This window comes from Leptodactylus fuscus, chromosome 9, assembly GCF_031893055.1.
Source record: "Leptodactylus fuscus isolate aLepFus1 chromosome 9, aLepFus1.hap2, whole genome shotgun sequence".
Lineage (NCBI taxonomy): Eukaryota > Metazoa > Chordata > Amphibia > Anura > Leptodactylidae > Leptodactylus > Leptodactylus fuscus.
In genome coordinates, this window is record NC_134273.1 from 58,239,393 (window position 1) to 58,261,381 (window position 21,989).

Genomic DNA, 21,989 nt, shown 5'->3' on the forward strand with positions numbered 1-21,989 from the left:
TGGGGCCCTACTCTGATGCACCTATTACTGAGTGTGGGGCCCTACTGTGATGCATCTATTACTGAGTGTGGGGCCCTACTGTGATGCATCTATTACTGAGTGTGGGGCCCTACTGTGATGCATCTATTACTGAGTGTGGGGCCCTACTCTGATGCATCTATTGCTGAGTTTGGGGCCCTACTCTGATGCATCTATTGCTGAGTGTGGGGCCCTACTGTGATGCATCTATTACTGAGTGTGGGGCCCTACTGTGATGCATCTATTACTGAGTGTGGGGCCCTACTGTGATGCATCTATTACTGAGTGTGGGGCCCTACTGTGATGCATCTATTACTGAGTGTGGGGCCCTACTTTGATGCATCTATTACTGACTGTGGGGCCCTACAGTGATGCATCTATTACTGATTGTGGGGCCCTACTGTGATGCATCTATTACTGAGTGTGGGGCCCTACTCTGATGCATCTATTACTGAGTGTGGGGCCCTACTGTGATGCATCTATTACTGAGTGTGGGGCCCTACTGAGATGCATCTATTACTGAGTGTGGGGCCCTACTGTGATGCCTCTATTACTGAGTGTGGGGCCCTACTTTGATGCATCTATTACTGAGTGTGGGGCCCTACTGTGATGCATCTATTACTGAGTGTAGGGCCCTACTGTGATGCATCTATTACGGAGTGTGGGGCCCTACTCTGATGCATCTATTACTGAGTGTGGGGCCCTACTCTGATGCATCTATTACTGAGTGTGGGGCCCTACTGTGATGCATCTATTACTGAGTGTGGGGCCCTACTCTGATGCATCTATTACTGAGTGTGGGGCCCTACTGTGATGCATCTATTACTGAGTGTGGGGCCCTACTGAGATGCATCTATTACTGAGTGTGGGGCCCTACTGTGATGCATCTATTACTGAGTGTGGGGCCCTACTTTGATGCATCTATTACTGAGTGTGGGGCCATAATGTGATGCATCTATTACTGAGTGTGGGGCCCTACTCTGATGCATCTATTACTGAGTATGGGGCCATACTGTGATGCATCTATTACTGAGTGTGGGGCCCTACTGTGATGCATCTATTACTGAGTGTGGGGCCCTACTGTGATGCATCTTTTACTGAGTGTGGGGCCCTACTTTGATGCATCTATTGCTGAGTGTGGGGCCCTACTGTGATGCATCTATTACTGAGTGTGGGGCCCTACTCTGATGCATCTATTACTGAGTGTGGGGCCCTACTTTGATGCATCTATTACTGAGTGTGGGGCCCTACTGTGATGCATCTATTACTAAGTGTGGGGCCCTACTGTGATGCATCTATTACTGAGATTGGGGCCCTACTGTGATGCATCGATTACTGAGTGTGGGGCCCTACTGTGATGCATCTATTACTGAGTGTGGGGCCCTACTGTGATGCATCTATTACTGAGTGTGGGGCCCTACTCTGATGCATCTATTACTGAATGTGGGGCCCTACTGTGATGCATCTATTACTGAGTGTGGGCCCTACTCTGATGCATCTGTTGCTGAGTGTGGGGCCCTACTGTGATGCATCTATTACTGAGTGTGGGGCCCTACTCTGATGCATCTATTGCTGAGTGTGGGGCCCTACTGTGATGCATCTATTACTGAGTGTGGGGCCCTACTCTGATGCACCTATTACTGAGTGTGGGGCCCTACTGTGATGCATCTATTACTGAGTGTGGGGCCCTACTGTGATGCATCTATTACTGAGTGTGGGGCCCTACTGTGTTGCATCTATTACTGAGTTTGGGGCCCTACTCTGATGCATCTATTACTGAGTGTGGGGCCCTACTGTGATGCATCTATTACTGAGTGTGGGGCCCTACTGTGATGCATCTATTACTGAGTGTGGGGCCCTACTGTGATGCATCTATTACTGAGTGTGGGGCCCTACTGTGATGCATCTATTACTGAGTGTGGGGCCCTACTGTGATGCATCTATTACTGAGTGTGGGGCCCTACTGTGATGCATCTATTACTGAGTGTGGGGCCCTACTGTGATGCATCTATTACTGAGTGTGGGGCCCTACTCTGATGCATCTATTGCTGAGTTTGGGGCCCTACTCTGATGCATCTATTGCTGAGTGTGGGGCCCTACTGTGATGCATCTATTACTGAGTGTGGGGCCCTACTGTGATGCATCTATTACTGAGTGTGGGGCCCTACTGTGATGCATCTATTACTGAGTGTGGGGCCCTACTGTGATGCATCTATTACTGAGTGTGGGGCCCTACTTTGATGCATCTATTACTGACTGTGGGGCCCTACAGTGATGCATCTATTACTGATTGTGGGGCCCTACTGTGATGCATCTATTACTGAGTGTGGGGCCCTACTCTGATGCATCTATTACTGAGTGTGGGGCCCTACTGTGATGCATCTATTACTGAGTGTGGGGCCCTACTGAGATGCATCTATTACTGAGTGTGGGGCCCTACTGTGATGCCTCTATTACTGAGTGTGGGGCCCTACTTTGATGCATCTATTACTGAGTGTGGGGCCATACTGTGATGCATCTATTACTGAGTGTGGGGCCCTACTGTGATGCATCTATTACTGAGTGTGGGGCCCTACTGTGATGCATCTATTACTGAGTGTGGGGCCCTACTGTGATGCATCTATTACTGAGTGTGGGGCCCTACTGTGATGCATCTTTTACTGAGTGTGGGGCCCTACTCTGATGCATCTATTACTGAGTGTGGGGCCCTACTGTGATGCATCTATTACTGAGTGTGGGGCCCTACTCTGATGCATCTATTACTGAGTGTGGGGCCCTACTGTGATGCATCTATTACTGAGTGTGGGGCCCTACTGTGATGCATCTATTACTGAGTGTGGGGCCCTACTGTGATGCATCTATTACTGAGTGTGGGGCCCTACTCTGATGCATCTATTACTGAATGTGGGACCCTACTGTGATGCATCTATTACTGAGTGTGGGGCCCTACTCTGATGCATCTGTTGCTGAGTGTGGGGCCCTACTGTGATGCATCTATTACTACGTGTGGGGCCCTACTCTGATGCATCTATTGCTGAGTGTGGGGCCCTACTGTGATGCATCTATTACTGAGTGTGGGGCCCTACTCTGATGCACCTATTACTGAGTGTGGGGCCCTACTGTGATGCATCTATTACTGAGTGTGGGGCCCTACTGTGATGCATCTATTACTGAGTGTGGGGCCCTACTGTGTTGCATCTATTGCTGAGTTTGGGGCCCTACTCTGATGCATTTATTACTGAGTGTGGGGCCCTACTGTGATGCATCTATTACTGAGTGTGGGGCCCTACTGTGATGCATCTATTACTGAGTGTGGGGCCCTACTGTGATGCATCTATTACTGAGTGTGGGGCCCTACTGTGATGCATCTATTACTGAGTGTGGGGCCCTACTGTGATGCATCTATTACTGAGTGTGGGGCCCTACTGTGATGCATCTATTACTGAGTGTGGGGCCCTACTTTGATGCATCTATTACTGAGTGTGGGGCCCTACAGTGATGCATCTATTACTGAGTGTGGGGCCCTACTCTGATGCATCTATTACTGAGTGTGGGGCCCTACTCTGATGCATCTATTACTGAGTGTGGGGCCCTACTGTGATGCATCTATTACTGAGTTTGGGGCCCTACTCTGATGCATCTATTACTGAGTGTGGGGCCCTACTGTGATGCATCTATTACTGAGTGTGGGGCCCTACTGTGATGCATCTATTACGGAGTGTGGGGCCCTACTCTGATGCATCTATTACTGAGTGTGGGGCCCTACTGTGATGCATCTATTACTGAGTGTGGGGCCCTACTCTGATGCATCTATTACTGAGTGTGGGGCCCTACTCTGATGCATCTATTACTGAGTGTGGGGCCCTACTGAGATGCATCTATTACTGAGTGTGGGGCCCTACTGTGATGCATCTATTACTGAGAGTGGGGCCCTACTTTGATGCATCTATTACTGAGTGTGGGGCCATACTGTGATGCATCTATTACTGAGTGTGGGGCCCTACTCTGATGCATCTATTACTGAGTGTGGGGCCCTACTGTGGTGCATCTATTACTGAGTGTGGGGCCCTACTGTGATGCATCTATTACTGAGTGTGGGGCCCTACTGTGATGCATCTTTTACTGAGTGTGGGGCCCTACTCTGATGCATCTATTGCTGAGTGTGGGGCCCTACTGTGATGCATCTATTACTGAGTGTGGGGCCCTACTCTGATGCATCTATTACTGAGTGTGGGGCCCTACTTTGATGCATCTATTACTGAGTGTGGGGCCCTACTGTGATGCATCTATTACTGAGTGTGGGGCCCTACTGTGATGCATCTATTACTGAGATTGGGGCCCTACTCTGATGCATCTATTACTGAGTGTGGGGCCCTACTCTGATGCATCTATTACTGAGTGTGGGGCCCTACTGTGATGCATCTATTACTGAGTGTGGGGCCCTACTGTGATGCATCTATTACTGAGTGTGGGGCCCTACTGTGATGCATCTATTACTGAGTGTGGGGCCCTACTCTGATGCATCTGTTGCTGAGTGTGGGGCCCTACTGTGATGCATCTATTACTGAGTGTGGGGCCCTACTTTGATGCATCTATTGCTGAGTGTGGGGCCCTACTGTGATGAATCTATTACTGAGTGTGGGGCCCTACTCTGATGCACCTATTACTGAGTGTGGGGCCTTACTGTGATGCATCTATTACTGAGTGTGGGGCCCTACTGTGATGCATCTATTACTGAGTGTGGGGCCCTACTGTGTTGCATCTATTACTGAGTTTGGGGCCCTACTCTGATGCATCTATTACTGAGTGTGGGGCCCTACTGTGATGCATCTATTACTGAGTGTGGGGCCCTACTGTGATGCATCTATTACTGAGTGTGGGGCCCTACTGTGATGCATCTATTACTGAGTGTGGGGCCCTACTGTGATGCATCTATTACTGAGTGTGGGGCCCTACTGTGATGCATCTATTACTGAGTGTGGGGCCCTACTGTGATGCATCTATTACTGAGTGTGGGGCCCTACTCTGATGCATCTATTACGGAGTGTGGGGCCCTACTCTGATGCATCTATTACTGAGTGTGGGGCCCTACTGTGATGCATCTATTACTGAGTGTGGGGCCCTACTCTGATGCACCTATTACTGAGTGTGGGGCCCTACTGTGATGCATCTATTACTGAGTGTGGGGCCCTACTGTGATGCATCCATTACTGAGTGTGGGGCCCTACTGTGATGCATCTATTGCTGAGTTTGGGGCCCTACTCTGATGCATCTATTACTGAGTATGGGGCCCTACTGTGATGCATCTATTACTGAGTGTGGGGCCCTACTGTGATGCTTCTATTACTAAGTGTGGGGCCCTACTCTGATGCAGCTATTACTGAGTGTGGGGCCCTACTGTGATGCATCTATTACTGAGTGTGGGGCCCTACTGTGATGCATCTATTACTGAGTGTGGGGCCCTACTGTGATGCATCTATTACTGAGTGTGGGGCCCTATTGTGATGCATCTATTACTGAGTGTGGGGCCCTACTCTGATGCATCTATTACTGAGTGTGGGGCCCTACTGTGATGCATCTATTACTGAGTGTGGGGCCCTACTGTGATGCATCTATTACTGAGTGTGGGGCCCTACTGTGATGCTTCTATTACTGAGTGTGGGGCCCTACTGTGATGCATCTATTACTGAGTGTGGGGCCCTACTGTGATGCATCTATTACTGAGTGTGGGGCCCTACTCTGATGCATCTATTACTGAGTGTGGGGCCCTACTGTGATGCATCTATTACTGAGTGTGGGGCCCTACTCTGATGCATCTATTACTGAGAGTGGGGCCCTACTCTGATGCATCTATTACTGAGTGTGGGGCCCTACTGTGTTGCATCTATTACTGAGTGTGGGGCCCTACTCTGATGAATCTATTACTGAGTGTGGGGCCCTACTGTGATGCACCTATTACTGAGTGTGGGGCCCTACTGTGATGCATCTATTACTGAGTGTGGGGCCCTACTGTGATGCATCTATTACTGAGTGTGGGGCCCTACTGTGATGCATCTATTACTGAGTGTGGGGACCTACTGTGTTGCATCTATTACTGAGTTTGGGGCCCTACTCTGATGCATTTATTACTGAGTGTGGGGCCGTACTGTGATGCATCTATTACTGAGTGTGGGGCCCTACTGTGATGCATCTATTACTGAGTGTGGGGCCCTACTGTGATGCATCTATTACTGAGTGTGGGGCCCTACTGTGATGCATCTATTACTGAGTGTGGGGCCCTACTGTGATGCATCTATTACTGAGTGTGGGGCCCTACTGTGATGCATCTATTACTGAGTGTGGGGCCCTACTCTGATGCATCTATTACGGAGTGTGGGGCCCTACTCTGATACATCTATTACTGAATGTGGGGCCCTACTGTGATGCATCTATTACTGAGTGTGGGGCCCTACTCTGATGCACCTATTACTGAGTGTGGGGCCCTACTGTGATGCATCTATTACTGAGTGTGGGGCCCTACTGTGATGCATCCATTACTGAGTGTGGGGCCCTACTGTGATGCATCTATTGCTGAGTTTGGGGCCCTACTCTGATGCATCTATTACTGAGTATGGGGCCCTACTGTGATGCATCTATTACTGAGTGTGGGGCCCTACTGTGATGCATCTATTACTGAGTGTGGGGCCCTACTCTGATGCAGCTATTACTGAGTGTGGGGCCCTACTGTGATGCATCTATTACTGAGTGTGGGGCCCTACTGTGATGCATCTATTACTGAGTGTGGGGCCCTACTGTGATGCATCTATTACTGAGTGTGGGGCCCTATTGTGATGCATCTATTACTGAGTGTGGGGCCCTACTCTGATGCATCTATTACTGAGTGTGGGGCCCTACTGTGATGCATCTATTACTGAGTGTGGGGCCCTACTGTGATGCATCTATTACTGAGTGTGGGGCCCTACTGTGATGCTTCTATTACTGAGTGTGGGGACCTACTGTGATGCATCTATTACTGAGTGTGGGGCCCTACTGTGATGCATCTATTACTGAGTGTGGGGCCCTACTCTGATGCATCTATTACTGAGTGTGGGGCCCTACTGTGATGCATCTATTACTGAGTGTGGGGCCCTACTGTGATGCATCTATTACTGAGTGTGGGGCCCTACTCTGATGCATCTATTACTGAGAGTGGGGCCCTACTCTGATGCATCTATTACTGAGTGTGGGGCCCTACTGTGTTGCATCTATTACTGAGTGTGGGGCCCTACTCTGATGAATCTATTACTGAGTGTGGGGCCCTACTGTGATGCACCTATTACTGAGTGTGGGGCCCTACTGTGATGCATCTATTACTGAGTGTGGGGCCCTACTGTGATGCATCTATTACTGAGTGTGGGGCCCTACTGTGATGCATCTATTACTGAGTGTGGGGACCTACTGTGATGCATCTATTACTGAGTGTGGGGCCCTACTGTGATGCATCTATTACTGAGTGTGGGGCCCTACTCTGATGCATCTATTACTGAGTGTGGGGCCCTACTCTGATGCATCTATTACTGAGTGTGGGGCCCTACTCTGATGCATCGATTACTGAGTGTGGGGCCCTACTCTGATGCATCTATTACTGAGTGTGGGGCCCTACTGTGATGCATCTATTACTGAGTGTGGGGCGCTACTCTGATGCATCTATTACTGAGTGTGGGGCCCTACTCTGATGCATCTATTACTGAGTGTAGGGCCCTACTCTGATGCATCTATTACTGAGTGTGGGGCCCTACTGTGATGCATCTATTACTGAGTGTGGGGCCCTACTGTGATGCATCTTTTACTGAGTGTGGGGCCCTACTCTGATGCATCTATTACTGAGTGTGGGGCCCTACTGTGATGCATCTATTACTGAGTGTGGGGCCCTACTCTGATGCATCTATTACTGAGTGTGGGGCCCTACTTTGATGCATCTATTACTGAGTGTGGGGCCCTACTGTGATGCATCTATTACTAAGTGTGAGGCCCTACTGTGATGCATCTATTACTGAGATTGGGGCCCTACTCTGATGCATCTATTACTGAGTGTGGGGCCCTACTGTGATGCATCTATTACTGAGTGTGGGGCCCTACTGTGATGCATCTATTACTGAGTGTGGGGCCCTACTGTGATGCATCTATTACTGAGTGTGGGGCCCTACTCTGATGCATCTATTACTGAATGTGGGACCCTACTGTGATGCATCTATTACTGAGTGTGGGGCCCTACTCTGATGCATCTGTTGCTGAGTGTGGGGCCCTACTGTGATGCATCTATTACTACGTGTGGGGCCCTACTCTGATGCATCTATTGCTGAGTGTGGGGCCCTACTGTGATGCATCTATTACTGAGTGTGGGGCCCTACTCTGATGCACCTATTACTGAGTGTGGGGCCCTACTGTGATGCATCTATTACTGAGTGTGGGGCCCTACTGTGATGCATCTATTACTGAGTGTGGGGCCCTACTGTGTTGCATCTATTGCTGAGTTTGGGGCCCTACTCTGATGCATTTATTACTGAGTGTGGGGCCCTACTGTGATGCATCTATTACTGAGTGTGGGGCCCTACTGTGATGCATCTATTACTGAGTGTGGGGCCCTACTGTGATGCATCTATTACTGAGTGTGGGGCCCTACTGTGATGCATCTATTACTGAGTGTGAGGCCCTACTGTAATGCATCTATTACTGAGTGTGGGGCCCTACTGTGATGCATCTATTACTGAGTGTGGGGCCCTACTTTGATGCATCTATTACTGAGTGTGGGGCCCTACAGTGATGCATCTATTACTGAGTGTGGGGCCCTACTCTGATGCATCTATTACTGAGTGTGGGGCCCTACTCTGATGCATCTATTACTGAGTGTGGGGCCCTACTGTGATGCATCTATTACTGAGTTTGGGGCCCTACTCTGATGCATCTATTACTGAGTGTGGGGCCCTACTGTGATGCATCTATTACTGAGTGTGGGGCCCTACTGTGATGCATCTATTACGGAGTGTGGGGCCCTACTCTGATGCATCTATTACTGAGTGTGGGGCCCTACTGTGATGCATCTATTACTGAGTGTGGGGCCCTACTCTGATGCATCTATTACTGAGTGTGGGGCCCTACTGTGATGCATCTATTACTGAGTGTGGGGCCCTACTGAGATGCATCTATTACTGAGTGTGGGGCCCTACTGTGATGCATCTATTACTGAGAGTGGGGCCCTACTTTGATGCATCTATTACTGAGTGTGGGGCCATACTGTGATGCATCTATTACTGAGTGTGGGGCCCTACTCTGATGCATCTATTACTGAGTGTGGGGCCCTACTGTGATGCATCTATTACTGAGTGTAGGGCCCTACTGTGATGCATCTATTACTGAGTGTAGGGCCCTACTGTGATGCATCTATTACTGAGTGTGGGGCCCTACTCTGATGCATCTATTACTGAGTGTAGGGCCCTACTGTGATGCATCTATTACTGAGTGTGGGGCCCTACTCTGATGCATCTATTACTGAGTGTGGGGCCCTACTTTGATGCATCTATTACTGAGTGTGGGGCCCTACTGTGATGCATCTATTACTAAGTGTGGGGCCCTACTGTGATGCATCTATTACTGAGATTGGGGCCCTACTCTGATGCATCTATTACTGAGTGTGGGGCCCTACTGTGATGCATCTATTACTGAGTGTGGGGCCCTACTGTGATGCATCTATTACTGAGTGTGGGGCCCTACTGTGATGCATCTATTACTGAGTGTGGGGCCCTACTGTGATGCATCTATTACTGAGTGTGGGGCCCTACTCTGATGCATCTGTTGCTGAGTGTGGGGCCCTACTGTGATGCATCTATTACTGAGTGTGGGGCCCTACTCTGATGCATCTATTGCTGAGTGTGGGGCCCTACTGTGATGAATCTATTACTGAGTGTGGGGCCCTACTCTGATGCACCTATTACTGAGTGTGGGGCCTTACTGTGTTGCATCTATTACTGAGTGTGGGGCCCTACTGTGATGCATCTATTACTGAGTGTGGGGCCCTACTGTGTTGCATCTATTACTGAGTTTGGGGCCCTACTCTGATGCATCTATTACTGAGTGTGGGGCCCTACTGTGATGCATCTATTACTGAGTGTGGGGCCCTACTGTGATGCATCTATTACTGAGTGTGGGGCCCTACTGTGATGCATCTATTACTGAGTGTGGGGCCCTACTGTGATGCATCTATTACTGAGTGTGGGGCCCTACTGTGATGCATCTATTACTGAGTGTGGGGCCCTACTGTGATGCATCTATTACTAAGTGTGGGGCCCTACTGTGATGCTTCTATTACTGAGTGTGGGGCCCTACTGTGATGCATCTATTACTGAGTGTGGGGCCCTACTGTGATGCATCTATTACTGAGTGTGGGGCCCTACTCTGATGCATCTATTACTGAGTGTGGGGCCCTACTGTGATGCATCTATTACTGAGTGTGGGGCCCTACTGTGATGCATCTATTACTGAGTGTGGGGCCCTACTCTGATGCATCTATTACTGAGAGTGGGGCCCTACTCTGATGCATCTATTACTGAGTGTGGGGCCCTACTGTGTTGCATCTATTACTGAGTGTGGGGCCCTACTCTGATGAATCTATTACTGAGTGTGGGGCCCTACTGTGATGCACCTATTACTGAGTGTGGGGCCCTACTGTGATGCATCTATTACTGAGTGTGGGGCCCTACTGTGATGCATCTATTACTGAGTGTGGGGCCCTACTGTGATGCATCTATTACTGAGTGTGGGGACCTACTGTGTTGCATCTATTACTGAGTTTGGGGCCCTACTCTGATGCATCTATTACTGAGTGTGGGGCCCTACTGTGATGCATCTATTACTGAGTGTGGGGCCCTACTGTGATGCATCTATTACTGAGTGTGGGGCCCTACTGTGATGCATCTATTACTGAGTGTGGGGCCCTACTGTGATGCATCTATTACTGAGTGTGGGGCCCTACTGTGATGCATCTATTACTGAGTGTGGGGCCCTACTGTGATGCATCTATTACTGAGTGTGGGGCCCTACTCTGATGCATCTATTACGGAGTGTGGGGCCCTACTCTGATGCATCTATTACTGAGTGTGGGGCCCTACTGTGATGCATCTATTACTGAGTGTGGGGCCCTACTCTGATGCACCTATTACTGAGTGTGGGGCCCTACTGTGATGCATCTATTACTGAGTGTGGGGCCCTACTGTGATGCATCCATTACTGAGTGTGGGGCCCTACTGTGATGCATCTATTGCTGAGTTTGGGGCCCTACTCTGATGCATCTATTACTGAGTATGGGGCCCTACTGTGATGCATCTATTACTGAGTGTGGGGCCCTACTGTGATGCTTCTATTACTGAGTGTGGGGCCCTACTCTGATGCAGCTATTACTGAGTGTGGGGCCCTACTGTGATGCATCTATTACTGAGTGTGGGGCCCTACTGTGATGCATCTATTACTGAGTGTGGGGCCCTACTGTGATGCATCTATTACTGAGTGTGGGGCCCTACTGTGATGCATCTATTACTGAGTGTGGGGCCCTACTCTGATGCATCTATTACTGAGTGTGGGGCCCTACTGTGATGCATCTATTACTGAGTGTGGGGCCCTACTGTGATGCATCTATTACTGAGTGTGGGGCCCTACTGTGATGCTTCTATTACTGAGTGTGGGGCCCTACTGTGATGCATCTATTACTGAGTGTGGGGCCCTACTGTGATGCATCTATTACTGAGTGTGGGGCCCTACTGTGATGCATCTATTACTGAGTGTGGGGCCCTACTCTGATGCATCTATTACTGAGAGTGGGGCCCTACTCTGATGCATCTATTACTGAGTGTGGGGCCCTACTGTGTTGCATCTATTACTGAGTGTGGGGCCCTACTCTGATGAATCTATTACTGAGTGTGGGGCCCTACTGTGATGCACCTATTACTGAGTGTGGGGCCCTACTGTGATGCATCTATTACTGAGTGTGGGGCCCTACTGTGATGCATCTATTACTGAGTGTGGGGACCTACTGTGATGCATCTATTACTGAGTGTGGGGCCCTACTGTGATGCATCTATTACTGAGTGTGGGGCCCTACTCTGATGCATCTATTACTGAGTGTGGGGCCCTACTCTGATGCATCGATTACTGAGTGTGGGGCCCTACTCTGATGCATCTATTACTGAGTGTGGGGCCCTACTGTGATGCATCTATTACTGAGTGTGGGGCCCTACTGTGATGCATCTATTACTGAGTGTGGGGCCCTACTCTGATGCATCTATTACTGAGTGTGGGGCCCTACTCTGATGCATCTATTACTGAGTGTGGGGCCCTACTGTGATGCATCTATTACTGAGTTTGTGGCCCTACTCTGATGCATTTATTACTGAGTGTGGGGCCCTACTGTGATGCATCTATTACTGAGTGTGGGGCCCTACTGTGATGCATCTATTACGGAGTGTGGGGCCCTACTGTGATGCATCTATTACGGAGTGTGGGGCCCTACTCTGATGCATCTATTACTGAGTGTGGGGCCCTACTGTGATGCATCTATTACTGAGTGTGGGGCCCTACTGAGATGCATCTATTACTGAGTGTGGGGCCCTACTGTGATGCATCTATTACTGAGTGTGGGGCCCTACTTTGATGCATCTATTACTGAGTGTGGGGCCATACTGTGATGCATCTATTACTGAGTGTGGGGCCCTACTCTGATGCATCTATTACTGAGTGTGGGGCCCTACTGTGATGCATCTATTACTGAGTGTGGGGTCCTACTGTGATGCATTTATTACTGAGTGTGGGGCCCTACTGTGATGCATCCTTTACTGAGTGTGGGGCCCTACTCTGATGCATCTATTGCTGAGTGTGGGGCCCTACTGTGATGCATCTATTACTAAGTGTGGGGCCCTACTGTGATGCATCTATTACTGAGATTGGGGCCCTACTCTGATGCATTTATTACTGAGTGTGGGGCCCTACTGTGATGCATCTATTACTGAGTGTGGGGCCCTAATGTGATGCATCTATTACTGAGTGTGGGGCCCTACTGTGATGCATCTATTACTGAGTGTGGGGCCCTACTGTGATGCATCTATTACTGAGTGTGGGGCCCTACTCTGATGCATCTATTACTGAATGTGGGGCCCTACTGTGATGCATCTATTACTGAGAGTGGGGCCCTACTCTGATGCATCTGTTGCTGAGTGTGGGGCCCTACTGTGATGCATCTATTACTGAGTGTGGGGCCCTACTCTGATGCATCTATTGCTGAGTGTGGGGCCCTACTGTGATGCATCTATTACTGAGTGTGGGGCCCTACTCTGATGCACCTATTACTGAGTGTGGGGCCCTACTGTGATGCATCTATTACTGAGTGTGGGGCCCTACTGTGATGCATCTATTACTGAGTGTGGGGCCCTACTGTGTTGCATCTATTACTGAGTTTGGGGCCCTACTCTGATGCATTTATTACTGAGTGTGGGGCCCTACTGTGATGCATCTATTACTGAGTGTGGGGCCCTACTGTGATGCATCTATTACTGAGTGTGGGGCCCTACTGTGATGCATCTATTACTGAGTGTGGGGCCCTACTGTGATGCATCTATTACTGAGTGTGGGGCCCTACTCTGATGCATCTATTGCTGAGTGTGGGGCCCTACTGTGATGCATCTATTACTGAGTGTGGGGCCCTACTCTGATGCATCTATTACTGAGTGTGGGGCCCTACTTTGATGCATCTATTACTGAGTGTGGGGCCCTACTGTGATGCATCTATTACTAAGTGTGGGGCCCTACTGTGATGCATCTATTACTGAGATTGGGGCCCTACTCTGATGCATCTATTACTGAGTGTGGGGCCCTACTCTGATGCACCTATTACTGAGTGTGGGGCCCTACTGTGATGCATCTGTTACTGAGTGTGGGGCCCTACTGTGATGCATCTACTACTGAGTGTGGGGCCCTACTGTGCTGCATCTATTACTGAGTTTGGGGCCCTACTCTGATGCATTTATTACTGAGTGTGGGGCCCTACTGTGATGCATCTATTACTGAGTGTGGGGCCCTACTGTGATGCATCTATTACTGAGTGTGGGGCCCTACTGTGATGCATCTATTACTGAGTGTGGGGCCCTACTGTGATGCATCTATTACTGAGTGTGGGGCCCTACCGTGATACATCTATTACTGAGTGTGGGGCCCTACTGTGATGCATCTATTACTGAGTGTGGGGCCCTACTCTGATGCATCTATTACTGAGTGTGGGGCCCTACTTTGATGCACCTATTACTGAGTGTGGGGCCCTACTGTGATGCACCTATTACTGAGTGTGGGGCCCTACTCTGATGCACCTATTACTGAGTGTGGGGCCCTACTGTGATGCATCTATTACTGAGTGTGGGGCCCTACTGTGATGCATCTATTACTGAGTGTGGGGCCCTACTGTGATGCACCTATTACTGAGTGTGGGGCCCTACTGTGATGCATCTATTACTGAGTGTGGGGCCCTACTGTGATGCATCTATTACTGAGTGTGGGGCCCTACTGTGATGCATCTACTACTGAGTGTGGGGCCCTACTGTGATGCATCTATTACTGAGTGTGGGGCCCTACTCTGATGCATCTATTACTGAATGTGGGGCCCTACTGTGATGCATCTATTACTGAGTGTGGGGCCCAACTCTGAAGCATCTGTTGCTGAGTGTGGGGCTCTACTGTGATGCATCTATTACTGAGTGTGGGGCCCTACTCTGATGCATCTATTGCTGAGTGTGGGGCCCTACTGTGATGCATCTATTACTGAGTGTGGGGCCCTACTCTGATGCACCTATTACTGAGTGTGGAGCCCTACTGTGATGCATCAATTACTGAGTGTGGGGCCCTACTCTGATGCATCTATTACTGAGTGTGGGGCCCTACTCTGATGCATCTATTACTAAATGTGGGGCCCTACTGTGATGCATCTATTACTGAGATTGGGGCCCTACTCTGATGCATCTATTACTGAGTGTGGGGCCCTACTCTGATGCATCTATTACTGAGTGTGGGGCCCTACTGTGATGCATCTACTACTGAGTGTGGGGCCCTACTGTGATGCATCTATTACTGAGTGTGGGGCCCTACTGTGATGCATCTATTACTGAGTGTGGGGCCCTACTCTGATGCATCTATTACTGAATGTGGGGCCCTACTGTGATGCATCTATTACTGAGTGTGGGGCCCAACTCTGAAGCATCTGTTGCTGAGTGTGGGGCTCTACTGTGATGCATCTATTACTGAGTGTGGGGCCCTACTCTGATGCATCTATTGCTGAGTGTGGGGCCCTACTGTGATGCATCTATTACTGAGTGTGGGGCCCTACTCTGATGCACCTATTACTGAGTGTGGGGCCCTACTGTGATGCATCAATTACTGAGTGTGGGGCCCTACTGTGATGCATCTATTACTGAGTGTGGGGTTCTACTATGTTGCATCTATTACTGAGTTTGGGGCCCTACTCTGATGCATCTATTACTGAGTGTGGGGCCCTACTGTGATGCATCTATTACTGAGTGTGGGGCCCTACTGTGATGCATCTATTACTGAGTGTGCGGCCCTACTGTGATGCATCTATTACTGAGTGTGGGGCCCTACTGTGATGCATCTATTACTGAGTGTGGGGCCCTACTGTGATGCATCTATTACTGAGTGTGGGGCCCTATTGTGATGCATCTATTACTGAGTGTGGGGCCCTACTGTGATGCATCTATTACTGAGTGTGGGGCCCTACTCTGATGCACCTATTACTGAGTGTGGGGCCCTACTGTGATGCATCTATTACTGAGTGTGGGCCCTACTGTGATGCATCCATTACTGAGTGTGGGGCCCTACTGTGATGAATCTATTGCTGAGTTTGGGGCCCTACTCTGATGCATCTATTACTGAGTGTGGGGCCCTACTGTGATGCATCTATTACTGAGTGTGGCGCCCTACTGTGATGCATCTATTACTGAGTGTGGGGCCCTACTGTGATGCATCTATTACTGAGTGTGGGGCCCTACTGTGATGCATCTATTACTGAGTGTGGGACCCTACTGTGATGCATCTATTACTGAGTGTGGGGCCCTACTCTGATGCATCTATTGCTGAGTGTGGGGCCCTACTGTGATGCATCTATTACTGAGTGTGGGGCCCTACTCTGATGCACCTATTACTAAGTGTGTGGCCCTACTGTGATGCATCTATTACTGAGTGTGGGGCCCTACTGTGATGCATCTATTACTGAGTGTGGGGCCCTACTGTGTTGCATCTATTACTGAGTTTGGGGCCCTACTCTGATGCATTTATTACTGAGTGTGGGGCCCTACTGTGATGCATCTATTACTGAGTGTGGGGCCCTACTGTGATGCATCTATTACTGAGTGTGGGGCCCTACTGTGATGCATCTATTACTGAGTGTGGGGCCCTACTGTGATGCATCTATTACTGAGTGTGGGGCCCTACTCTGATGCATCTATTACTGAGTGTGGGGCCCTACTGTGATGCATCTATTACTGAGTGTGGGGCCCTACTCTGATGCATCTATTACTGAGTGTGGGGCCCTACTGTGATGCATCTATTACTGAGTGTGGGGCCCTACTGTGATGCATCTATTACTGAGTGTGGGGCCCTACTCTGATGCATCTATTACTGAGTGTGGGGCCCTACTGTGATGCATCTATTACTGAGTGTGGAGCCCTAATCTGATGCATCTATTACTGAGTGTGGGGCCCTACTGTGATGCATCTATTTCTGAGTGTGGGGCCCCAATCTGATGCATCTATTACTGAGTGTGGGGCCCTACTCTGATGCATCTATTACTGAGTGTGGGGCCCTACTCTGATACATTTATTTCTGAGTGTGGGGCCCTACTCTGATGCATCTATTACTGAGTGTGGGGCCCTACTCTGATGCATCTATTACTGAGTGTGGAGTCCTACTCTGATGCATCCATTACTGACTGTGGGGCCCTACTGTGATGCATCTATTACTAAATGTGGGGCCCTACTGTGATGCATCTATTACTGAGATTGGGGCCCTACTCTGATGCATCTATTACTGAGTGTGGGGCCCTACTCTGATGCATCTATTACTGAGTGTGGGGCCCTACTGTGATGCATCTACTACTGAGTGTGGGGCCCTACTGTGATGCATCTATTACTGAGTGTGGGGCCCTACTCTGATGCATCTATTACTGAATGTGGGGCCCTACTGTGATGCATCTATTACTGAGTGTGGGGCCCAACTCTGAAGCATCTGTTGCTGAGTGTGGGGCTCTACTGTGATGCATCTATTACTGAGTGTGGGGCCCTACTCTGATGCATCAATTGCTGAGTGTGGGGCCCTACTGTGATGCATCTATTACTGAGTGTGGGGCCCTACTCTGATGCACCTATTACTGAGTGTGGGGCCCTACTGTGATGCATCAATTACTGAGTGTGGGGCCCTACTGTGATGCATCTATTACTGAGTGTGGGGTTCTACTATGTTGCATCTATTACTGAGTTTGGGGCCCTACTCTGATGCATTTATTACTGAGTGTGGGGCCCTACTGTGATGCATCTATTACTGAGTGTGGGGCCCTACTGTGATGCATCTATTACTGAGTGTGGGGCCCTACTGTGATGCATCTATTACTGAGTGTGGGGCCCTACTGTGATGCATCTATTACTGAGTGTGGGGCCCTACTGTGATGCATCTATTACTGAGTGTGGGGCCCTACTGTGATGCATCTATTACTGAGTGTGGGGCCCTACTGTGATGCATCTATTACTGAGTGTGGGGCCCTACTCTGATGCACCTATTACTGAGTGTGGGGCCCTACTGTGATGCATCTATTACTGAGTGTGGGCCCTACTGTGATGCATCCATTACTGAGTGTGGGGCCCTACTGTGATGAATCTATTGCTGAGTTTGGGGCCCTACTCTGATGCATCTATTACTGAGTGTGGGGCCCTACTGTGATGCATATATTACTGAGTGTGGGGCCCTACTGTGATGCATCTATTACTGAGTGTGGGGCCCTACTGTGATGCATCTATTACTGAGTGTGGGGCCCTACTGTGATGCATCTATTACTGAGTGTGGGGCCCTACTGTGATGCATCTATTACTGAGTGTGGGGCCCTACTCTGATGCATCTATTGCTGAGTGTGGGGCCCTACTGTGATACATCTATTGCTGAGTGTGGGGCCCTACTCTGATGCACCTATTACTGAGTGTGGGGCCCTACTGTGATGCATCTATTACTGAGTGTGGGGCCCTACTGTGATGCATCTATTACTGAGTGTGGGGCCCTACTGTGTTGCATCTATTACTGAGTTTGGGGCCCTACTCTGATGCATTTATTACTGAGTGTGGGGCCCTACTGTGATGCATCTATTACTGAGTGTGGGGCCCTACTGTGATGCATCTATTACTGAGTGTGGGGCCCTACTGTGATGCATCTATTACTGAGTGTGGGGCCCTACTGTGATGCATCTATTACTGAGTGTGGGGCCCTACTGTGATGCATCTATTACTGAGATTGGGGCCCTACTCTGATGCATCTATTACTGAGTGTGGGGCCCTACTCTGATGCATCTATTACTGAGTGTGGGGCCCTACTGTGATGCATCTACTACTGAGTGTGGGGCCCTACTGTGATGCATCTATTACTGAGTGTGGGGCCCTACTCTGATGCATCTATTACTGAATGTGGGGCCCTACTGTGATGCATCTATTACTGAGTGTGGGGCCCAACTCTGAAGCATCTGTTGCTGAGTGTGGGGCTCTAATGTGATGCATCTATTACTGAGTGTGGGGCCCTACTCTGATGCATCTATTGCTGAGTGTGGGGCCCTACTGTGATGCATCTATTACTGAGTGTGGGGCCCTACTCTGATGCACCTATTACTGAGTGTGGGGCCCTACTGTGATGCATCAATTACTGAGTGTGGGGCCCTACTGTGATGCATCTATTACTGAGTGTGGGGTTCTACTATGTTGCATCTATTACTGAGTTTGGGGCCCTACTCTGATGCATTTATTACTGAGTGTGGGGCCCTACTGTGATGCATCTATTACTGAGTGTGGGGCCCTACTGTGATGCATCTATTACTGAGTGTGGGGCCCTACTGTGATGCATCTATTACTGAGTGTGGGGCCCTACTGTGATGCATCTATTACTGAGTGTGGGGCCCTACTGTGATGCATCTATTACTGAGTGTGGGGCCCTACTGTGATGCATCTATTACTGAGTGTGGGGCCCTACTCTGATGCACCTATTACTGAGTGTGGGGCCCTACTGTGATGCATCTATTACTGAGTGTGGGCCCTACTGTGATGCATCCATTACTGAGTGTGGGGCCCTACTGTGATGAATCTATTGCTGAGTTTGGGGCCCTACTCTGATGCATCTATTACTGAGTGTGGGGCCCTACTGTGATGCATATATTACTGAGTGTGGGGCCCTACTGTGATGCATCTATTACTGAGTGTGGGGCCCTACTGTGATGCATCTATTACTGAGTGTGGGGCCCTACTGTGATGCATCTATTACTGAGTGTGGGGCCCTACTGTGATGCATCTATTACTGAGTGTGGGGCCCTACTCTGATGCATCTATTGCTGAGTGTGGGGCCCTACTGTGATGCATCTATTGCTGAGTGTGGGGCCCTACTCTGATGCACCTATTACTGAGTGTGGGGCCCTACTGTGATGCATCTATTACTGAGTGTGGGGCCCTACTGTGATGCATCTATTACTGAGTGTGGGGCCCTACTGTGTTGCATCTATTACTGAGTTTGGGGCCCTACTCTGATGCATTTATTACTGAGTGTGGGGCCCTACTGTGATGCATCTATTACTGAGTGTGGGGCCCTACTGTGATGCATCTATTACTGAGTGTGGGGCCCTACTGTGATGCATCTATTACTGAGTGTGGGGCCCTACTGTGATGCATCTATTACTGAGTGTGGGGCCCTACTGTGATGCATCTATTACTGAGTGTGGGGCCCTACTGTGATGCATCTATTACTGAGTGTGGGGCCCTACTGTGATGCATCTATTACTGAGTGTGGGGCCCTACTGTGATGCATCTATTACTGAGTGTGGGGCCCTACTGTGATGCATCTTTTACTGAGTGTGGGGCCCTACTCTGATGCATCTATTGCTGAGTGTGGGGCCCTACTGTGATGCATCTTTTACTGAGTGTGGGGCCCTACTCTGATGCATCTATTGCTGAGTGTGGGGCCCTACTGTGATGCATCTATTACTGAGTGTGGGGCCCTACTCTGATGCATCTATTACTGAGTGTGGGGCCCTACTCTGATGCATCTATTACTGAGTGTGGGGCCCTACTGTGATGCATCTATTACTGAGTGTGGGGCCCTACTCTGATGCATCTATTGCTGAGTGTGGGGCCCTACTGTGATGCATCTATTACTGAGTGTGGGGTCCTACTCTGATGCACCTATTACTAAGTGTGTGGCCCTACTGTGATGCATCTATTACTGAGTGTGGGGCCCTACTGTGATGCATCTATTACTGAGTGTGGGGCCCTACTGTGTTGCATCTATTACTGAGTTTGGGGCCCTACTCTGATGCATTTATTACTGAGTGTGGGGCCCTACTGTGATGCATCTATTACTGAGTGTGGGGCCCTACTGTGATGCATCTATTACTGAGTGTGGGGCCCTACTGTGATGCATCTATTACTGAGTGTGGGGCCCTACTGTGATGCATCTATTACTGAGTGTGGGGCCCTACTCTGATGCATCTATTACTGAGTGTGGGGCCCTACTGTGATGCATCTATTACTGAGTGTGGGGCCCTACTCTGATGCATCTATTACTGAGTGTGGGGCCCTACTGTGATGCATCTATTACTGAGTGTGGGGCCCTACTGTGATGCATCTATTACTGAGTGTGGGGCCCTACTCTGATGCATCTATTACTGAGTGTGGGGCCCTACTGTGATGCATCTATTACTGAGTGTGGAGCCCTAATCTGATGCATCTATTACTGAGTGTGGGGCCCTACTGTGATGCATCTATTTCTGAGTGTGGGGCCCTAATCTGATGCATCTATTACTGAGTGTGGGGCCCTACTCTGATGCATCTATTAGTGAGTGTGGGGCCCTACTCTGATACATTTATTTCTGAGTGTGGGGCCCTACTCTGATGCATCTATTACTGAGTGTGGGGCCCTACTCTGATGCATCTATTACTGAGTGTGGATTCCTACTCTGATGCATCTATTACTAAATGTGGGGCCCTACTGTGATGCATCTATTACTGAGATTGGGGCCCTACTCTGATGCATCTATTACTGAGTGTGGGGCCCTACTGTGATGCATCCATTACTGAGTGTGGGGCCCTACTCTGATGCATCTATTACTGAGTGTGGGGCCCTACTGTGATGCATCTACTACTGAGTGTGGGGCCCTACTGTGATGCATCTATTACTGAGTGTGGGGCCCTACTCTGATGCATCTATTACTGAATGTGGGGCCCTACTGTGATGCATCTATTACTGAGTGTGGGGCCCAACTCTGAAGCATCTGTTGCTGAGTGTGGGGCTCTACTGTGATGCATCTATTACTGAGTGTGGGGCCCTACTCTGATGCATCTATTACTGAGTGTGGGGCCCTACTGTGATGCATCTATTACTGAGTGTGGGGCCCTACTGTGATGCATCTATTACTGAGTGTGGGGCCCTACTGTGATGCATCTATTACTGAGTGTGGGGCCCTACTGTGTTGCATCTATTACTGAGTTTGGGGCCCTACTCTGATGCATTTATTACTGAGTGTGGGGCCCTACTGTGATGCATCTATTACTGAGTGTGGGGCCCTACTGTGATGCATCTATTACTGAGTGTGGGGCCCTACTGTGATGCATCTATTACTGAGTGTGGGGCCCTACTGTGATGCATCTATTACT